The following is a 17,975-nucleotide window of genomic DNA, read 5'->3' as shown; positions in this document are numbered from 1 at the left end:
AATACATTTTAACTAACCATTTTGTTGAAAATACTTAGAGATAGCGTATATTAGTCATCACTTTTCCTACCAACCCATGTAAACTTGTATAAGGAAGATACATTTATATATCTTTTCAATCCAAGGTTAAATATCATTTGACGGTCCACATATTTAGTCCTTTTTGTAAGATTTATAACATTTACTTCATAAAATTAGGTGTACTTTTCAATATTGTTTTCATAAAAGCTTTTGAAAATAAATACAGGGTACAACTCTTTTTTTTTTTTTTTTTAATCATAACCTTAACCAAATTATGTTTAAGTTCATAGTTTCTGATATACCTTGTATTTAGGCTATCTTACTTGTGTTCGTTTAAGGTCAGTTAGACTTTTTTCCGTCTTTGTGCTAAACATGGTACTGGTGATTGATCTTCTTTTTTAAATTTTTTGGACTTTTCCTCATTTATGGTCAACATCTAGAGTTCAAAATCAAGACACTTTTCAGGGTCTTGTAAGGCCTTTTATATTAACCTAGATACTTTTTTTTGGGGGTTTGATTTCTGAGTAAGCTCATATATTTATGTTACTTTTTGTCTGTCTATTATTTGAATACCACTCAAGCCCAGATATAAAAGTGTGTGCTGATGAGAAGGTTATATTCATTTTTTGTAATAGATCATTTCTTCTTTCTTTTTTTTTAAATACAAACAAAAATATAATTTAGTGGTTGTCAACTTGAACTGTGTCTTTTATATTTTCTAAAAATGTGAATTGATAGCATTTTGAAAATGACCACGTAAATTCTCTGTTTCTTTTTATTTTACAAACGGAAACCCCTTAGGATTTACAATTTTAAACAAATATCTATATGCATAAACAAGATCGTCTATTTTTAAATATATATCTATCATGAGGGGCAGTTATTAATGGGCAAAAAATTAAGAAAGTTATTTGCTTATGAGGATAGATTCTATATCAAAGATAATATTAACATTTTCATATACTGTTTATGAAAATACAAATCATTATTCAATGCATATCATTGACAAAATTTAGAACATTCGGTTATTTGATGGTGTTATGTATTAATATTGTATTTCAAAAAGGTATTCTTTGTTTACATAGTCCATCCTTTTTCTCTTTCAAGATAAAAGGGATCAAAATAAAGTGAAGTTATTAAAATTCTGTCCAGAATAAATGTACACATTGAAATGAAATTTACTCAACGCTATATTAGGGTGTTATTTTATTTTCTAAGTTTTTGATAGAAAGATTTAAATCAACTTCATCAATAACAACATGTATTTGATATAACAGTTATCTTTTTTAAATTATTAGACTTTAAAATATTAACAATTAATTTCCAAAATGGCCTCCCTTTGAGCCACCATAACCTCCAGTTTGGGCCTAAAGGCCTTGCATGTCTTGATGACGTACTTATTTACATAATCCTCTAATTCTCAATAAAGGTATTCAGGGAATCAACGTTGCAATAAGGTACTTTACAGGTCTTCATATCCAAGAAGCTTCATACTCCAAAGTCCAGTGGCGAAAAGTCCAATCATAAGGTAGCACCACAAGTTAGGAGGCCAGATATAAGATAGGTTTTACTTGCAAGAAGCGTGACTTGTTGTAGCCTTATGGTCAGGACCAGAGTCTTGTTGATCCCCTTTGGGTTAGTTGGCATCCAACCAGTGCTTCACAATATATTTCACACCCAGGTAATCCTTATATTATATTAAAGGCCATCCCGCTCAAAAAGTATTCAGTTTTGTTTGTTTCACATCTTGGTACTCCATGGCTTCAATTTCAAAGGCAACGCCGATTAAGAAGTCTTCAGCGTTATGTCTTCCACTTTATTTCTTCTCAGAGATTTTCTAACTATTTTTAATGAGTATTCTGACCATACCAATAACTCTACAGAGCAATTTAAAACTTTTGTAATCTACTTTACAAAATTATGGGTGCAGAAAAGATTTGCCATCCCTTGTTTTTTATTGTCCATTGCTTTGTTTGTCGACATATTGCAACTAACAATACAGTGTATGAAAGCTGATAAATTTATAAGCTTTTTTCTTTCTAATAAGTAAAGATTAATTGCAACGATGACCTCTAATTGGCATGGTACAATTTGCTTAAGTAAATTGCATTTACGATAAACTACTGCCAAAAATTGTCATAATAATCTGGCAAAAAAAAAGTCTTTCTTTGATAAACATTAATCATGGAATTGCAATTATTACCTTCATCCATTTCTTTACAACAATAATATTTATTATTTTTGAAGTTATAGTATAATTAATGTCTATTTATAGTACATAGAAATGCTAAAAAATAATTTGGAGAATAATTAATTATCCTTAGAGTCACTTATGAAATTGCTTTGGCTTTTTTTTGGTAGCGGGATCCATTAATAGATATGTGTGTAGGTAGTTCACAAACTAGATATCCCCTGTTAAATAACAGTCAGAATAATATACGTAAATTTTAAAGTAGCTTAGAAATTAGGAAACAGGAAAGAAAAACGTGTACAGATGTACAGAGTCTCCTGATGTAAGTGGGTATCCTCACTGAATCAAATTACAACATTAAAATCAAATGGAATTCAATTCCTTCAATTTTGTATTAATTTCCTTTTAGATTATTTAAAAAAAAAACATCCAGCAAAAACACAGAGAGAAATGATTTTGGAGTCAATTATTAATAAAATATCTTCATTCTAGTTCCACGCCCGTCTATCCATTAGAGTGGGACATATTTTATAAATATGCCAAATATAAGCAACAAAGTGTTTCAAAATAATACTTTTGAACTTAAAATATCATTTTCATACTTTGATCTGTTTAGAAAAATATTTATAGGTCACTCAAAGACCATAATCCCTGCGTTAGTGAACATCTTTTTTGTAACACGGTTAGTGTGAGGGTTAAAAAATAAAACGTACTAAAGGTACTGATATAAATAATTACGTCATTTAAATTTTTGCAAGTTATTATAAATATAAAGGATTGCAGAGACTAATATTGTAATATTGTAAATAACATTACCTTGAGTCCTTACTGTTGTATCAGCTGAGTTATAGATTTGAAGCAATAGAAAAATAATGAGGTAATAAAAAAGTCATAAATTAGAGATAATGAGTCTATTTTAAAAGAACTAATTGACTAATCGCACCTTTATCATCAAGTAAAGTAGGAACCTATAATTTAAAATGTTGGTGAATATCTCATTTAACAAGTTCTCCGAAAGGCGTAATTATCCAAGGCGATAATGTTTGCGGCACAACTATCCACGGCAAATTTTTTGCTGCAAAATTAGCTAGAACACATTTATTGTTTGCATTGAAACGATATATTTTGAGAAAATCAATAAATTTTCTTATAGTTGAAATGCCTCAAAAAATATTTTCTTTATACCTCATAAATCACAGTTCTATGATAATATGGTTAGCTTGTATACTTTCTATCTGCTAAAATTAACTCACTCCATATATTTCGACTTATGGTCATTTTTAATGCTTATATATGTTCTTTTTATCTATATATATTTACATAAAAATGGTGTACCATAAATGAGTCTGTCCTTTCAATGTTATTTGATTATATTTGTAAATATATATTTATATTGAGTGCAAACATACGAAATTCCCATTTAAATAGTTGATATATATCAACAAAAAATTTATAATATGTATCTACAAAACTATTTGTTAAAACAAAATAAACTCTAGAAACGGAGAGAGTCAAAGGAAGTACTACTTGAAACTAAAAGTAGTGAATGGCAGTATATATGTATTATAGGGATGCCGTGAGATATTAAACGGTACAATACTAAATTGATTTTGGAATTGGTACTTGCTTAGTAATTATGCCATACATAAAATTGGTTCATCGATGACATACCACCCCATATTTATGAAATCTTCTGGAATCATTTGAAAGTGCATATGTGTGGCCATTCATCACCTATTTGTATGATAGTTTTAGGCAAAAGAGTGTCTAAAATTACCAAAATACGATTGTTACTGAAACATCTGTCCAAATATTGGTATTGTGAAGCTACTGAAATCTTCTGCATCATTTCCAACATAAAATAAAGTCTGTCCAATTTTAATAATCATTTTTGTTGTTGGTAGGTATCTCTCAAACTTGTTTTAAATAAATTATAAGATTTAGAGACGAAAAAATATTCAAGGGCTGCCCGTTGAACTGTCGTTCGCTCAACTATCATATTATTGTCAAAAAGTCTTTGTCGTCATCTCTCTTCATTTTTTTTTTCTTCACTAGACATTATAATCTCTTTTAAAAAAAGTTTTCAAGGATACATAGCAACATGAAGCTAGAATCATTACTATAATTATACAGTCTTTATAATTTGTTTTATTCGAAGGAACTGTTTGTTAGTCAAAAAACAGTTTTTCAGAAAAATGTGATTTAATGGCTGTCATGGCTTAAATGCACAATAAAATCGATACGTGAACCATTTCTTGAGCTTTAAATATCTATATGAAAAAGGTTCAGCAAAATCCATTAATTGGTGTACCTGTGAATCCCAGACAACACAGAGACATTTGCCATTTAATATATAGATATTCATTTTATCTTTTAAAAAGTTAATTTATCAAAGGGGGATTTTTTTCTTACGCACCCATTATATATATGTTTATACTTTCGTTTCTACTCAGTTATAACATATTTTTGTACATATGTGATTGACTATTTTTTTTCCTGGCCATCAGGATTTCTTTATATTTTTTCTTCCTAGATAACTGATTTTTCCCCCCTATTTATTTCAAGCTCCATTTGGTATTGTCCTATGAACAAAAAAATACATATTTACTTGATTGCTTATGTTTTTATTTATTTACTTCAACGTCATATTTAGATAAATCAAATAAAGATAACATACATAAATAGTCGTGAAATTGTTTACTCTCGGATAAACCCATATGTTGGAGAAAAAACTCGCTATAAAATTGATTTTTCTTATATACATAATATATCTAAATTAATCAATAATAATACATTTTCGCCCAAATAAATACGCCTTTCTTCATATTTATTATTCAAAGAAATAATAATTCTAGGAAAAGAAGGCTTTAATATATGTATTATATACAAACATTTTAAAATAAAAATGTTATTGTAATTTAAATATCTTCTTCTAAGAAAATATAGCTAGTCAATGTGAATAAGATTGATTAAATATTTATTTTTTTGGTTTATTGAATTTATTATTATGGGTAATATGTTGTAATAGGCGAGTCCAAACTAATTGTTATTCCTTTCATTACACTAGCCAACAAAATGTCATCTTTTTTTTCTAAGATGGAAGTGTTTTTTCCAAAGGAAGACCAAGAAAACCACTAGCCATTTGGAGTATTTTCCTCTAAGAGCAGCATTGTCTTGGAAGCCTTTAATCTAAGAGTTAACCCAATACTGTCGTATGTAAAATCGTAGACTCGACTCTATATAAATAGAGATTACTTTAGAATGAATTATTCAAATTACTATGTTGCATAATTAAAAGTGAGAACTTTTCTAGTTATTGAACAATTAAAAAAAAACTTTCTAAATCAAAAATTATCAGTATGGACGGGAAAGGGGAAAGGGGGATTGATTTACTCCACGCCTAAGGGAATGTCAAAGAGATCATTAAGGTCATGGGGTGCTCCAGGAGTCTTGTATACAAGAAAAAATCGCATGGTGCCTTCAGGTCAGAGCCTTAAGAGATTCCCTGGCAGCCGTAGATGCTGGCAAATTAGTATCCAGGAGTATATGGACACTGCGATAACCTCTAGTCCTGCTAAGTCGATGACACAGCATTCCAAGGTTATCAAAGTCCGCAATTGCATTGTTATAAGGTGTGGAATGACTTTCTGAAGGTATCTTATGTACGACGAGATCGGAAACTGCTTTCAACTACAACCAAGGTCAATTGGATCAAGAGAGGCCAGAAATTGATGAATTGGTTTGATCATAATGAGTCAACAGTTTGTATCTGTTCACAATCTGTTTCCCCCTCAATTAAAACCCTGGGATATATCGCACACATATTTAGATGACGTCAAGGACTCAGTTGAGTAGGAGTGGGCAGATATTTCTAAGACCTTTATCAAGAAGTGCTATGGCACCATTAGGCCATGGTCGCAGCTGAAGATAATTATTATTTTAAAGGTTCAATGTTGTACTCCTTTTGATTCTTGTAAAACTTTACTATATTTCTTTGTTAACAAAAAGTCACCCTGTATACTGTAGATATCTATAAGTTAAACATACGTTCTACGATTTGAACAATATTAGATTGATATCGATAAAATTATTTGATAAAGTTTAGAAGCAAGTAATTGATGAATAATCACTTTTTTTTTTCTTCGTCTCCCATATAAAATTTATGTATTAAAATTTCAAATACTTCAAAAGATAAACAGCATACATATAAATATAACATGTATATAAATATGCAGAATATGAACTCCAGTAAGTTAATGAATTAATTACACGTCAGTTTTTAAAAAGTATGAAGGTATATAATGTCAATTTTCCAGTGCAAAGTGCTGAATAGAAAATTATACATGATTTTGAAGGTTTTCTCATAAATAAGAGTCACAAGTTCAGACAAAAAAGTTTTATCTACATTACATATAAATTAAAAAGATTATAACTATAATGTATTGCCAGTATATTTGACACACATGTTTAAACTTTGGCAATATGCAACATTAAATCTGACTATATTCACTACTTTATGATCTTTAGTTAACCTTAAGTAGGATTTTTTAGTATTTTTAGCCATTTTTAATCCAGGCTAAGTTAATTTAATAAACTTATTTTCCTTTTGATTTAGGGGATTCTTCATTCTATCAGTGGGAGGACTAAAGAAAACAACGGAAAATTTTATATAATACAGGTAACTTTATCAAAAACTGAAGGTTATCAATTTGATTTCCAAAAGCTGCATTAACGAATTAAAAATGTCAACGAATTTTAAAATATAAATTGAATGTTTTTATTAAAAGAAAAATACATTATTATTTGATGAAACCTCAAATTTGAGTTTATTAAAAAATAAAAACTTATTTTTCTTGATGTTTGATATGCATACAAGTATTTTTATTGATATTTATTAATGCAAATATGGATGGAATAATTTAAAAATTGATACAAAATTTAAATAACGTAATATATTTTTCAATGTTCCACTGTTTATAAAGTAATTATAATAAATTTAAAGATGTTTTTTGCAGGAAGGGGGGTGGGGGTTATCCTATTTATTAACTGCGTTACATAAAAATGACTATTAACGGAATGAAAGTTTTTAAAAATATTATATATATGAAGACATGTCTATTGATCTTCCGTTTGAAACAAGTTCCCGACTGCCATAGTCAACCCTTCTTGTAGCGCTAAAGGAGATTTCGTATAGGACCAATTGTACACGTACCACAGTTCGAGAATCACATATGTAAGAGATGAGATTCCTTCCCCCGTCTTTTATAATTATACATATGATGTAATTTTCATTGACTTTCCCATACGAAAAAATATATATCAGCACAATACAATTTCTATTGTTCAGCCCTATGTGGTACACATATTACGTATAATGTTATGGTATTAATAATATTTGACAATTAGTAACCTATCTAGTTATTATGTTCGATTTTTTAAAAGAAAACTATAGTCTCAACATTTATCCAAGGTAGAGAGAGAGAGATAATGTATGTACTATATAATTGTCTGATAATATTATGCAGTTAATATTATTTCCGAATGTAATGAATTAATGTATAAAATATTGAAGAAGAATGAAAAAATCTTTCATTATTTTTAGTAACTAAAATTATAATCTTTCATACTTTAAAAGTATTAAAAGACAAATCTGCACTAATTCCGCAGATGGGATATTCACTCTATTGAAAAATTTATGATCCCATTAATGGAAGAGTTATTCATGAGAAAAGGATGTATGTAATATATATTCGTATATTCAGTAGACTGTCCCGATTTCGGGGTAATATTTTTCTCTCTTAGCACAATGACATTTACTGCTGGAAGCAATACAAAAATGATTTTGGAAATGGTTGAGATCTCTTGGACCATTTTTGGCATGATACAAGAAGCAATTTTTGTTTGAAAAAAACAGCTACATATTCTTAGGCTTCTTCCAATTAAATTAAATTCAATTAAAATCATTCGTCACCCTATTGTTATAATTTGGGTCTAAAATATGCTTTATGGTTTATAGTTTCCTCATTTTATCAAACTTAATATGTTAAAATTGTTAAAAAAGAATATTATTTTGTCTTATGTTTGATAAATTTGATTTGGCAGAGGAAGCACGGACAAAGTTGTTAAACCTTGAGGCCATCCCCGACCCCAAAAGGACCGTGTTTTAGGCAAGATCATGTACAGCATCCCTTAGGTGCAACGCATCATCACCTGGTGGAAGAAGCAGTCCAGTGTTTTAGTGTGGTTGGTATTACTTTTAATGAAAATGTCCATCATTTTCCTTGAGAAGGGTGAAAAGATCAACCAACACGTCTACAAGGCCATGCAGGTAGACTAGATCATTACATTGATTATGGTGATGCATTTTACATCTTCAGCTATCATGCTGCCAAATGTGTATAGGACCGGCGCAAAGGTTTTTGGGAAAATACTATGTGGTCTCTTAACAGCCCTCACCTATAACCCATATACTTTTTAGTGTTATCCATCTCTCAGGCCAGGGGTTATAGCAGACACTTTGAAGCTTCCCCTCATCCAGGAATAGACCAATATCTCTAAATAAAATGTCCGTACATCTTCGTCTCTGCGATATAATCCGGGCAAAGAGTGGTTATTTTGAATAAAAAAGTGAAACTAATCTATATCACAAATTGATTATTTTCACAAAAATTTATCCTAATTAATAAATTTATATTGAATTTATAAACATCATATCTTCACAAACTTATTTATCACCTTTATATATCTTTAAATCCATTTATTGGGATATTTCAGAGTGTTCAATCAATCTTAATTATTCTTAATTAAAGTATTCATAGTATCTTAATATTTATATATTTTTTTCATTACAAAACGTGTCATTTGGTGATGAATGTATATGAAGATATCAGTACATATTGAACACCTTCGTGAATGAAGAAGATATTCAAATCCCTCAGAGCAATGTAAAAGTAAATCTTTATTTTTATTTCCAATTTCAGATAATACGTTTGCTGTCTATAGTCATCAATCATCTATAGAGTTGAATTCTCTAGATACCTACTAATAATAATGAGATGATTGTTTGAGCCTATGTGTGGCCTTTTTTCACTTATTGAAACTAGGAATAAACAAAAGTTGTCTGTAATTAGCAAATAATAGTTTATTTGTGACCTTCCATTACTTAATAGTTAAACTACGACACATCTTTTTTATGTTTACTTGACATGTTAAACCCAACATATTTTCAAATAATCCAGCTCTGATATTTTATATTAAACAGTCAAACTTTTTACTAATTGTTTATTATTCCGAATTCTACGATATGAATTGACAAACAGATTTTTTTCACGGTTTTTTTATGTAATTATATAAACGTTAAACCATCCGTTAGTGAACATTAATAAATTTATAAAGTCAAATTTTCAAATCCATACAGAAAAGTATTGTGGATAAAATTTAAATTCAAAGAAATACGAAGATTTGTATTAATTTTTTTGGAGTGTAACCTACTCAAAGCATATGACATGTTTTCTCCTTAACAATGCAAGAATAATAACAAAGTTTGATGAAAAAAATAATTTTGTTGGGATGACCAATGAGTATTTTAGTCCTTAGAATGCTCAAATATAAAAAACTTAGAAAATTCATTATAATATATCAGTGTTTATATTTAATTTAAATCTTAACCTATATTGAAAATGGACATGAATCATGATATACAGTGCTCTTGTTATACATGTACACGCCTGCAATATCTATTTAATACGACAATATTTTTATTTCTTACCTAAAAAAAAATGTTTGTATGATATATACAATGTACCTTTTATAGACGTTCGAGGTATTATGCACAGTCCTGCAATATTACATTAATACGACTATTTTGTTATTCCTTAAATCAAAATATGATTATGATATACATCATGGAGCACTACATACAGTGTACCCGATGACTTGTTGTCATTTATTTATACATACAGAAAGAATAGCAGACAAACTTAGTTTTACTAATAAGGATATGGTAACTCTTTTTAGTATTTAAACTTTTCTATAAGACAAGTAAAAGCAGTTCTGAATATCCATGATTAGACCTAATCTAAGGAAATTTACTATATACATATATAATATGCTCTAATCAGCATTTGAAGGAATATATACAAATGTACGTATTAAAGTTGTTATGGATGTATCATCAGCAGCTTTGATCTCATGAAAGGTTGAATGGAGCATTTAATATCCAATTATCAAGGAAAAAAGTGTGGGCTTTTCTCCCCCTTATTATTTTTTGGGGGGTTATCCTAAACATTGTATTATTATATACAAATTATATGTACATATACATATTTTTCTTTGTATATTCTTCTGGTTAAGGGGAAAAAATCTTTACAAATATAATATGACGGGTTAAATTCAAGGTATAACGTTAGCCTATGTGAAAGAAGCATTAAAACAAACATTGAAAATCGTAAGCATTTTTCATATGTAAAAAAAAAAGAAGAAGGATTTGAAAAATGACATGGTAACCCTTGAAGAATGTTAAGAGGAGAACAGCTTAGCTGTCATGAAACTATATATGTATTAAGTTAGCTGACGAAACTCAGGGATTACTTCTTCAGACAGGAGCCTTGCGTATTTTTAGTTTTTAGTCAGATGGAGCTTCACTGATTGAGAGTATAAGTAAACATTATTGAGTAGTATTGCATTTACTCTATCTGACCTAGGAATATCATTTGAAGTCCATTTTCATAATGTATATTTTCTTCTTTAGGAACGACCAGGGTGCACATTGACTTCAAGAGATAAATTTATCCTTTGCAAGTTATCAATTGAGTTACATCATTCCGACCCACATTTAATAACTATTTTATGCCCTATATAACACGAAAGATCTTTTCAGGACGATACTTTAAATGTTTGTATAATAGTTCTCCAATACTGGGTTCCATTGCCTTAGAAGTGATTCAAAACAAGATGATAAAGTAAGCTGCCTGTATTATTGGTGTTCTTGAAAGGAAGGAATTATCGTCTACCACAAAGCTAACGTGCGACAGACTTGGTTATCGAGACGATATGGAACATGCAGATCCGAACGTCATTTTTTTAAATCAATTAAATAATACGCATAAAGAATGATTGAGATACAGACTTTGAAACATCCCTTATTTTTAGGAACAAGTCTCGGGAGATCTGGTAGAGAGAAATTAATATTCTTTGCTAAGAAAACTTCAGAACCTTGTTTCTAAGATTATTGTTTCAAAATTAACTTGATCCATGGCAAATAAAAATGGAAATTATTTATTATAGTATTTATCTGTATAATTATTAAAAAAATAGTCTATTTTTGAATGATGGTCTACTCAAAATTTCCAACCATTTCAAGTTTGAAGGTTGAGGTGCTATTCTCCACAAACAACCAATCCTCCTTTTTTTATATTTTCCAACCTACCCAAACAATATTATTTTATTATAAAAGTATTATGAAAAATGTTATTAAACGATTTTAGCAATTAATCTTAGCAACAATTATTCAATATGGTTGCCTACAGCCTCTGGTACAGCCCTAGAATTCCCCAGGTAATGCTGCTATAAATATATCGTTTCTGCAGTTCAAAACTTGGTCGAGTGTGAAGATCTTCTTGTGTAAGAAGATCTTCACAATCGACTGATGACTTTTCAAGTAATCAAATACTTTTTTGCATCTCTCATGTTTTTAAGGCCTTAATCCTGTCGGCGAGGAGATGTCTTTGAGCTTGACACAGCTCTTAAGAACGAAATCATCATGAACTGGTCTTTTGATGGTGATTTCGTCTACGTTGAACTCGTTAGCTCCAATGTGGTTCATTGATGTTGTTCGATTTTCCTTGATCTTGACCTTCATGGACTTGAGAAATGTTTCATCTCAATTCAAACCATTTCTCCAATTCTTGCATTCTTTTTTCTCCTTTCCCACTCTACTTGTCTACCCTGATGTTCTGGACTGTACTCATGGTCAAGCCAACAATGTTTGAAATTCTTTTTGGATCAATATCTGCGTCGAGAAGATTTAAAACCTTTTCTATTCCTGGTCACTCATTTATCGTCGGATATTAATCAATTCAAAACAATGCATAAGAATAGCAACACATGTATAGGAAAAGGGATTAAGATGGCACTTGAAATCACAATTGATGCGGAAATTTTCCTTGTCTAGTAGGAACTTAGTGTGATTAAAATACCATGGTCACATATGTGATGTCATAGGGAGCAGGGAACACAAATTTGAATAAAATTCTAAAATGATCGTCATTTTTCTGTTTTGAAAAACTAGTTACATTTAGACGAGTGAAAATTATGTTGTGTGCATAAATTCAAAAATATTGTACAGCCTAGGATTTGGGTGCTAACCAACCACAAAAAGTAATAACTTATGTATTTCTAACTGGTAGTGATTCCATAGCAGTAAAACACTTTTTATTCGCTAGAAATTTGAGTGCTTAACCGCAACAAATTAGCCTTCCTCTCCCCTATTTAGATATGTAACTACATTTGCTCTCAACCAGTGGAGAATATTAGTAGATGTATAATATTATCTCTGCTTGCAAAAAATTAAAAGCTAAAATCAGCTGTGACGAGTGAGGATGGGGACAAGGAAATAAAAAAGGACATAGGCAAGAATGACTCCGATGTCTATCCTCTAATTCTACTAAGAACTTACAATTTTAACTTTGCAACCAATCCTCAAAATTAATTTTCCGTCTGGTATGAGCACATGTAAATGTTCAATATAGTTTTGTATATATCAATAATAGCTTATTTGAAGAAAAAATGGAAGTTCAGAGCTCCAATATAAAATTATAAAGATCTTCAGTTATGTTTTGTTAGTAGGATCTCTGGGAAGAACTCCACTAACTATGAGCCAGGTTGGTCTAATTATTTCTGTTCGCCATTCGTTTGAATGGTGAAATCGACCAGAAATATTATGATGACTGTCTTTTGAATTCGCAAGGAACGATCCTCATCGACTATCTGGAAAAGGGTAAAACAATTACTGGAATATTATCGGAACATTTGAAAGCCGAGGCGCAAGAAAAACGCCCACGGTTGGCCCACAAAACAGTACCTTTCTATCACGATAATGTACCAGCTAACACTTCAACAGTTAGGCCCACCAAATAGTAGGGTTACTACTTAAGATGCCCACAGCACTAGCAAGATCCCGTACCTTTACTCCATCCATCTCTCATCCATCACCATATCATGGATTTTATCGACGATTTCTGGAGCAGCAAACTCAACAGGGCGTCCAGAACGTTCAGCGTCACTTGTGCCCATAGGGCCGCACTAAAAATTTTAAAGCCACTTATAAACTTTTGTAATCGAAGGTACAGAGTCCCATAAAATATATCAAGCTTCTTTTTTTTTCATAAAGTAATGTTTAATCATCACAGGAAATTCTTTTTTGTCAATTTTTTTAAAAATCACTCACCTTCCTCGATTCAAACGAATGCCAAACAGAACGAAAACGACTGATCTAGCAGAAATTTGGTGTGTGTTATTCCAAGGGATTCTAATAACTAAAAATAACCTTGATATGCGCATTATGCTCTCTTTGACTTTGCATGGACTTTTCAAACAACCCTCGTATGTAGTGATATATAAACACATCATGTGTATCTTATTATTCAAACAATTTTTTGAACATTTTCCTTGCGAATATGTTAGTACATTTTTATATTTAATTCGTCAGAAAGAAAATCGATTTATTATCATTGCTCCTTTGGGAATACATACTTATATTACAAGATATATAAAATTGTTGTTGTTATTTTTTATTTTTTTGTTTTACATAGATTTTGTTCATTATCGAGGATGAACAGTACCAACATCATATGGTTTTTATGTTGCCACAAAGAAAGTAGTATCTTACATTTTTTTTAAATCTCAGAAAATATCTAATTCAAACATGGCTCATATTAGCGTTGCCACGATACCAATAGTTTGCTAACAGTTCCGGTAATAATGTTCTGTGGGTTGCCAAGGAATTGTCAAGAAGGGAAGAGTGCAGGGAAAAAAACCATAAACTTCTCCTTTAAACCATCCACGATAGAGCTGGCTAGAAAAAGAATGTCCCATCCTAAAGTGCGGCTTAACTTTACCCAAGTCAAGGAGTTCAGGATTTTCTCTGCAAATTGAGGTATGGAAGAAGGTGACCAAAAACGATAGATGTAGTGTATAAGTCTCAGTACTTTTTGATACTTTTTCGACTAAAAATCTGAGCAAAATATTGTACCTACAGGGGTGTCTCCAGATTTTTTGTTTGGGTATAGACTAATTGTTAGTCTAACTTTCTAAGCTTTTGACCGGTTTTTCTGATGGGTTAACAATATTAAAATACAAACCATAGATTGTGAGTTGTTTAATTTTTTTAATAGACTATAATTCTGGATCAAGCTTTAGTGATACGTCATCTGTAGCTAACCTGTGAAATTATTTCCACTATTCTATCTTGCGGACTAAATACACCTCAAAATGATTCATTTACTGAAGTGACCCCTTCCCTTTTCAGAAATGGTACGGAATTTCTGGGAGACCTAAAGCGTTTCTGTTGAAATCTTATTCCAATATTGACTTTTAAGTGGATAATGTGGTTCCAAATGAAAAGCAGTTGTAAACTTCTAAGTTTTAATAATCTTCAATTTAAAAGTAATGTAAAAAACATAGATGTTAAATCATTGGATCTGGTGAAATCAATATTAAATCGCAGAAACGTCAATGTCTCAACTCTAGTGCTGAGTTAGTCCTTATTTATTCATTCCAGAATTAGGACCAGTTCTTACACTACGCAAATAATCTCCTCACACCATCGGAGAAATGGTTCGTGTATTGAGTTGCGACAGGAAGACTGGTGGTATCAGGATACCTATCAAATAATCTGAATTGTGATTTCTGCTGTTCAGAAAGAGAGACAGATTTACACTCTCTGTGAGAGGGGTCTGTTTTAATGAGTGTTACCTCTTCCATAGAGCAAATAAAAAAAAATATTATTTTAATAAAAGTTGAACGAAAAAAACATATTTTTTATGATAAAACCGGAACTTTTCAGCCCATGAGTTATATTTGCATTTTAAATATGACTATGTTTGATTATTTATTTAATATTTGTGTATGTCTATATGTTTTTAAGTTCCTATTATAATATACTGTAATATATTTTGAGCATTTCAAAAATTTTGAAATACATTCTTTTTATGAATAAAAAAAACATTATATTTTGTTTAATTTTAAAGTTACTCAATCTTAAGTCCAGTTTGAATGATTTAAGAAAAATGTTGAGAAAAATAGAATGGAATATGATTTTATTCTATAAAATATGTATAATATTTTATACATACATAAACTTAACATTAATCATTCTTCAAATCTCTACATAATACTCTATTCAAACACATACTTATAATATACGAATATATCATGGCTGTATAATATATAAAATCATATTTTTCATTCGAAATACATATATATATATATTATTTCTAAGTATCATTTATAATTTACATTGAAGTCATCTACGAGGGTGGTCAAAAAGTTTCCGACCTCAACATGAAGATAGCATTACAAAAGCTTGTCAAATCTATATAGCATCTGTTAACAGCCACTCATTAAAGTTTCACCCATGTTGGACGCGTAGTTTTTATGCAATAGTTATTTGAGTGAATTGATGTGCGTGATTGTGGAAAATGTACATCATTGAATATTGAGCTGTCATTTTCTTAATGTATAACCTGGTAATGGATTCAATCAATGGAAGACATATAAAGGATTGTTGTGTTATAATATAATGCGTCGAAGTCAATCAACTCAGAGTAATTTAGCCTAAAACAAAAAGTGCCCCGTGAACAATTATTTTCCAAAGAAAAACGCAGACTACTATTGGGACAGTTTAATCCAAGAGCTGGTTTTAAAGCTCACCACAATTTAGCCAATATAATCATATATATACATAAACAATGTATATTTCCTTTTCAATGAGGGACATATATTCAACACATTCAGTTTCAGAGAATGATTTCTCCCGAGCGCTATTTGTACTGAGCTACGTTGATCTATAGAGACTGTAAGGTAAGAGGCGACAAGTCGATAATAATGATGAATTAAAATATTGTACCTTAAATATTTTCACCCATTCACATACCCTCGATCAAAAAAGGGTTAGAGATGGGAATTTGTAGAATGCAAGGATAATAAAGCTGTCACATTTATCTACAAAAATCCCATCACTTATACTGAGGTGAAATAAAAGATGAACAATGTGCACTTTATTTATTTTTAGCCAATCAGAATTATAGATTGTATTATTTTCCTCAACTGATTTAGTATGTCGCCGCTTTCCTTGGTGTCTCTTTACGTCTCTCGATCTGAAATTTTGAGTTAATTAATGTGTTATAATGGATCAAAAAGCTTTTATTCAATATATTGAAAAGTTTAGTTATGTATGAAGCACATATATTAATATTTTAACTTTTCTTATTTTTAAACTGGAATTGAATATTCTCAACTGTTCCCCACGGGAGCAGTTACAACTAGGCCTGTGGACTCATGGGTTGCTATATTTCCTTAGGACTCGACTAAATATAATGTAAGTTTTGAGTTCTTCCATCTGGTTTGTGTTATAAAATATAGTGTTGTAACTCATTAGAACCCTATTAGTCTAGCGATTAATAGTTCGTTTTTATTTACAGAGCTACGTTTCTTGGAAACGAAAAAGTAGTAACATAGGTCGCTTACTTTGAATTTCTGAATGCAATCATGTTCTTAAGATCAAACGGGGATATATAAATACTCGTTTGTTGTTTTTCTTAAATATTACAAAAAGCAAAAATGCAAGACAGACATATTGCAATATACGGATACATAAAGATATCCAAGAGGGTGATATGTCAGTTTTTAAATTCTGACTTGAAATTGCCATTAAACTCAGGACTTGATTTTAAGTTGCAATTAAGATAAAGGAATCGGTTTTAGATTCAAGTCGAACTCGGGACTTCGACTCGTTCTGAAATTTTAGTGTTTCTACAGTCTTGTTTGCAACATTTTACAGGCGTATCAAATGAAATTTGCGATATTTTTATAATTATATAGCCTATAAATCGAATTAATCCATGGCTGACTTATGTAATTGTGTTATTGTAAATTTTGGGGGTGTCCTAGTCAAACCAGTTTTGGATATTTGAGTTTTTCAAATGTCTCCTCTACTCATTGTAATAACAGGGTGAGGACTTAAAAATTAGAATTTTCTTCGAAGCTTTTAAGCCTTAGTTCTAAAAGTCGGGCAATTTTTAATTGATACCATTAGAAGGAGCTGCCAAAAAGCTAGAGTTAGATATTTGTTTTCTGTTAGTGCGATCAAAAATGAGAGTTTGTTTCTCCTCCGCCCACAAGTGGAACAGTGGACGCTGTTCTGAACAGGGAAATGATCGCTGTTTGGGAGAATCAAAAGCTCTGGTCGAAAGAACCTTCAGTACCAAGCATCCAGCTCAGTTCATGGTCCTTGGCGTTGTGGCGTCTGACAGCATCAAGATGCATACCTACTTCTTCAAGGCCAAAAGAGAGTTAACACAGACGCTACTACAAGGTCCTCAGGTACCTTATCTTAACATGGTTGAAGAGTAAGTTCACCAAGGACAATGTTGTGTTTGCCGAAGGCGGTACCCCGGCACACACGTCCAAGAAGGTGCATCATTTTTACAGGGAGGACATGGTTGCCTTTTTGCCAGCAGACTTCTCTCCTTCGTCCTCACCCGAC

The 17,975-nt window shown here is 30.8% G+C and overlaps 1 protein-coding gene across 9 annotated transcripts in view; it reads left to right on the top strand.

The window, feature by feature from the left end:
- Positions 1-17,975, top strand: part of LOC121116534 (kin of IRRE-like protein 3) — a 308,756-nt gene that overhangs the window by 116,393 nt on the left and 174,388 nt on the right. For 5 of the 9 annotated variants that reach the window (XM_071887590.1, XM_071887594.1, XM_071887591.1 and 2 more), the window contains one exon: positions 6,828-6,890. The exons of the other annotated variants lie outside the window; for them this stretch is intronic. The gene's annotated coding sequence lies outside the window, so the exon portion shown is untranslated. The remainder of the gene's footprint in view (positions 1-6,827; positions 6,891-17,975) is intronic. 9 annotated transcript variants of the gene reach the window in all.

Source organism: Lepeophtheirus salmonis, chromosome 4, assembly GCF_016086655.4.
Source record: "Lepeophtheirus salmonis chromosome 4, UVic_Lsal_1.4, whole genome shotgun sequence".
NCBI classification, from domain to species: Eukaryota; Metazoa; Arthropoda; class Copepoda; order Siphonostomatoida; family Caligidae; genus Lepeophtheirus; species Lepeophtheirus salmonis.
This window is presented reverse-complemented; position numbering and strand designations above follow the sequence as displayed.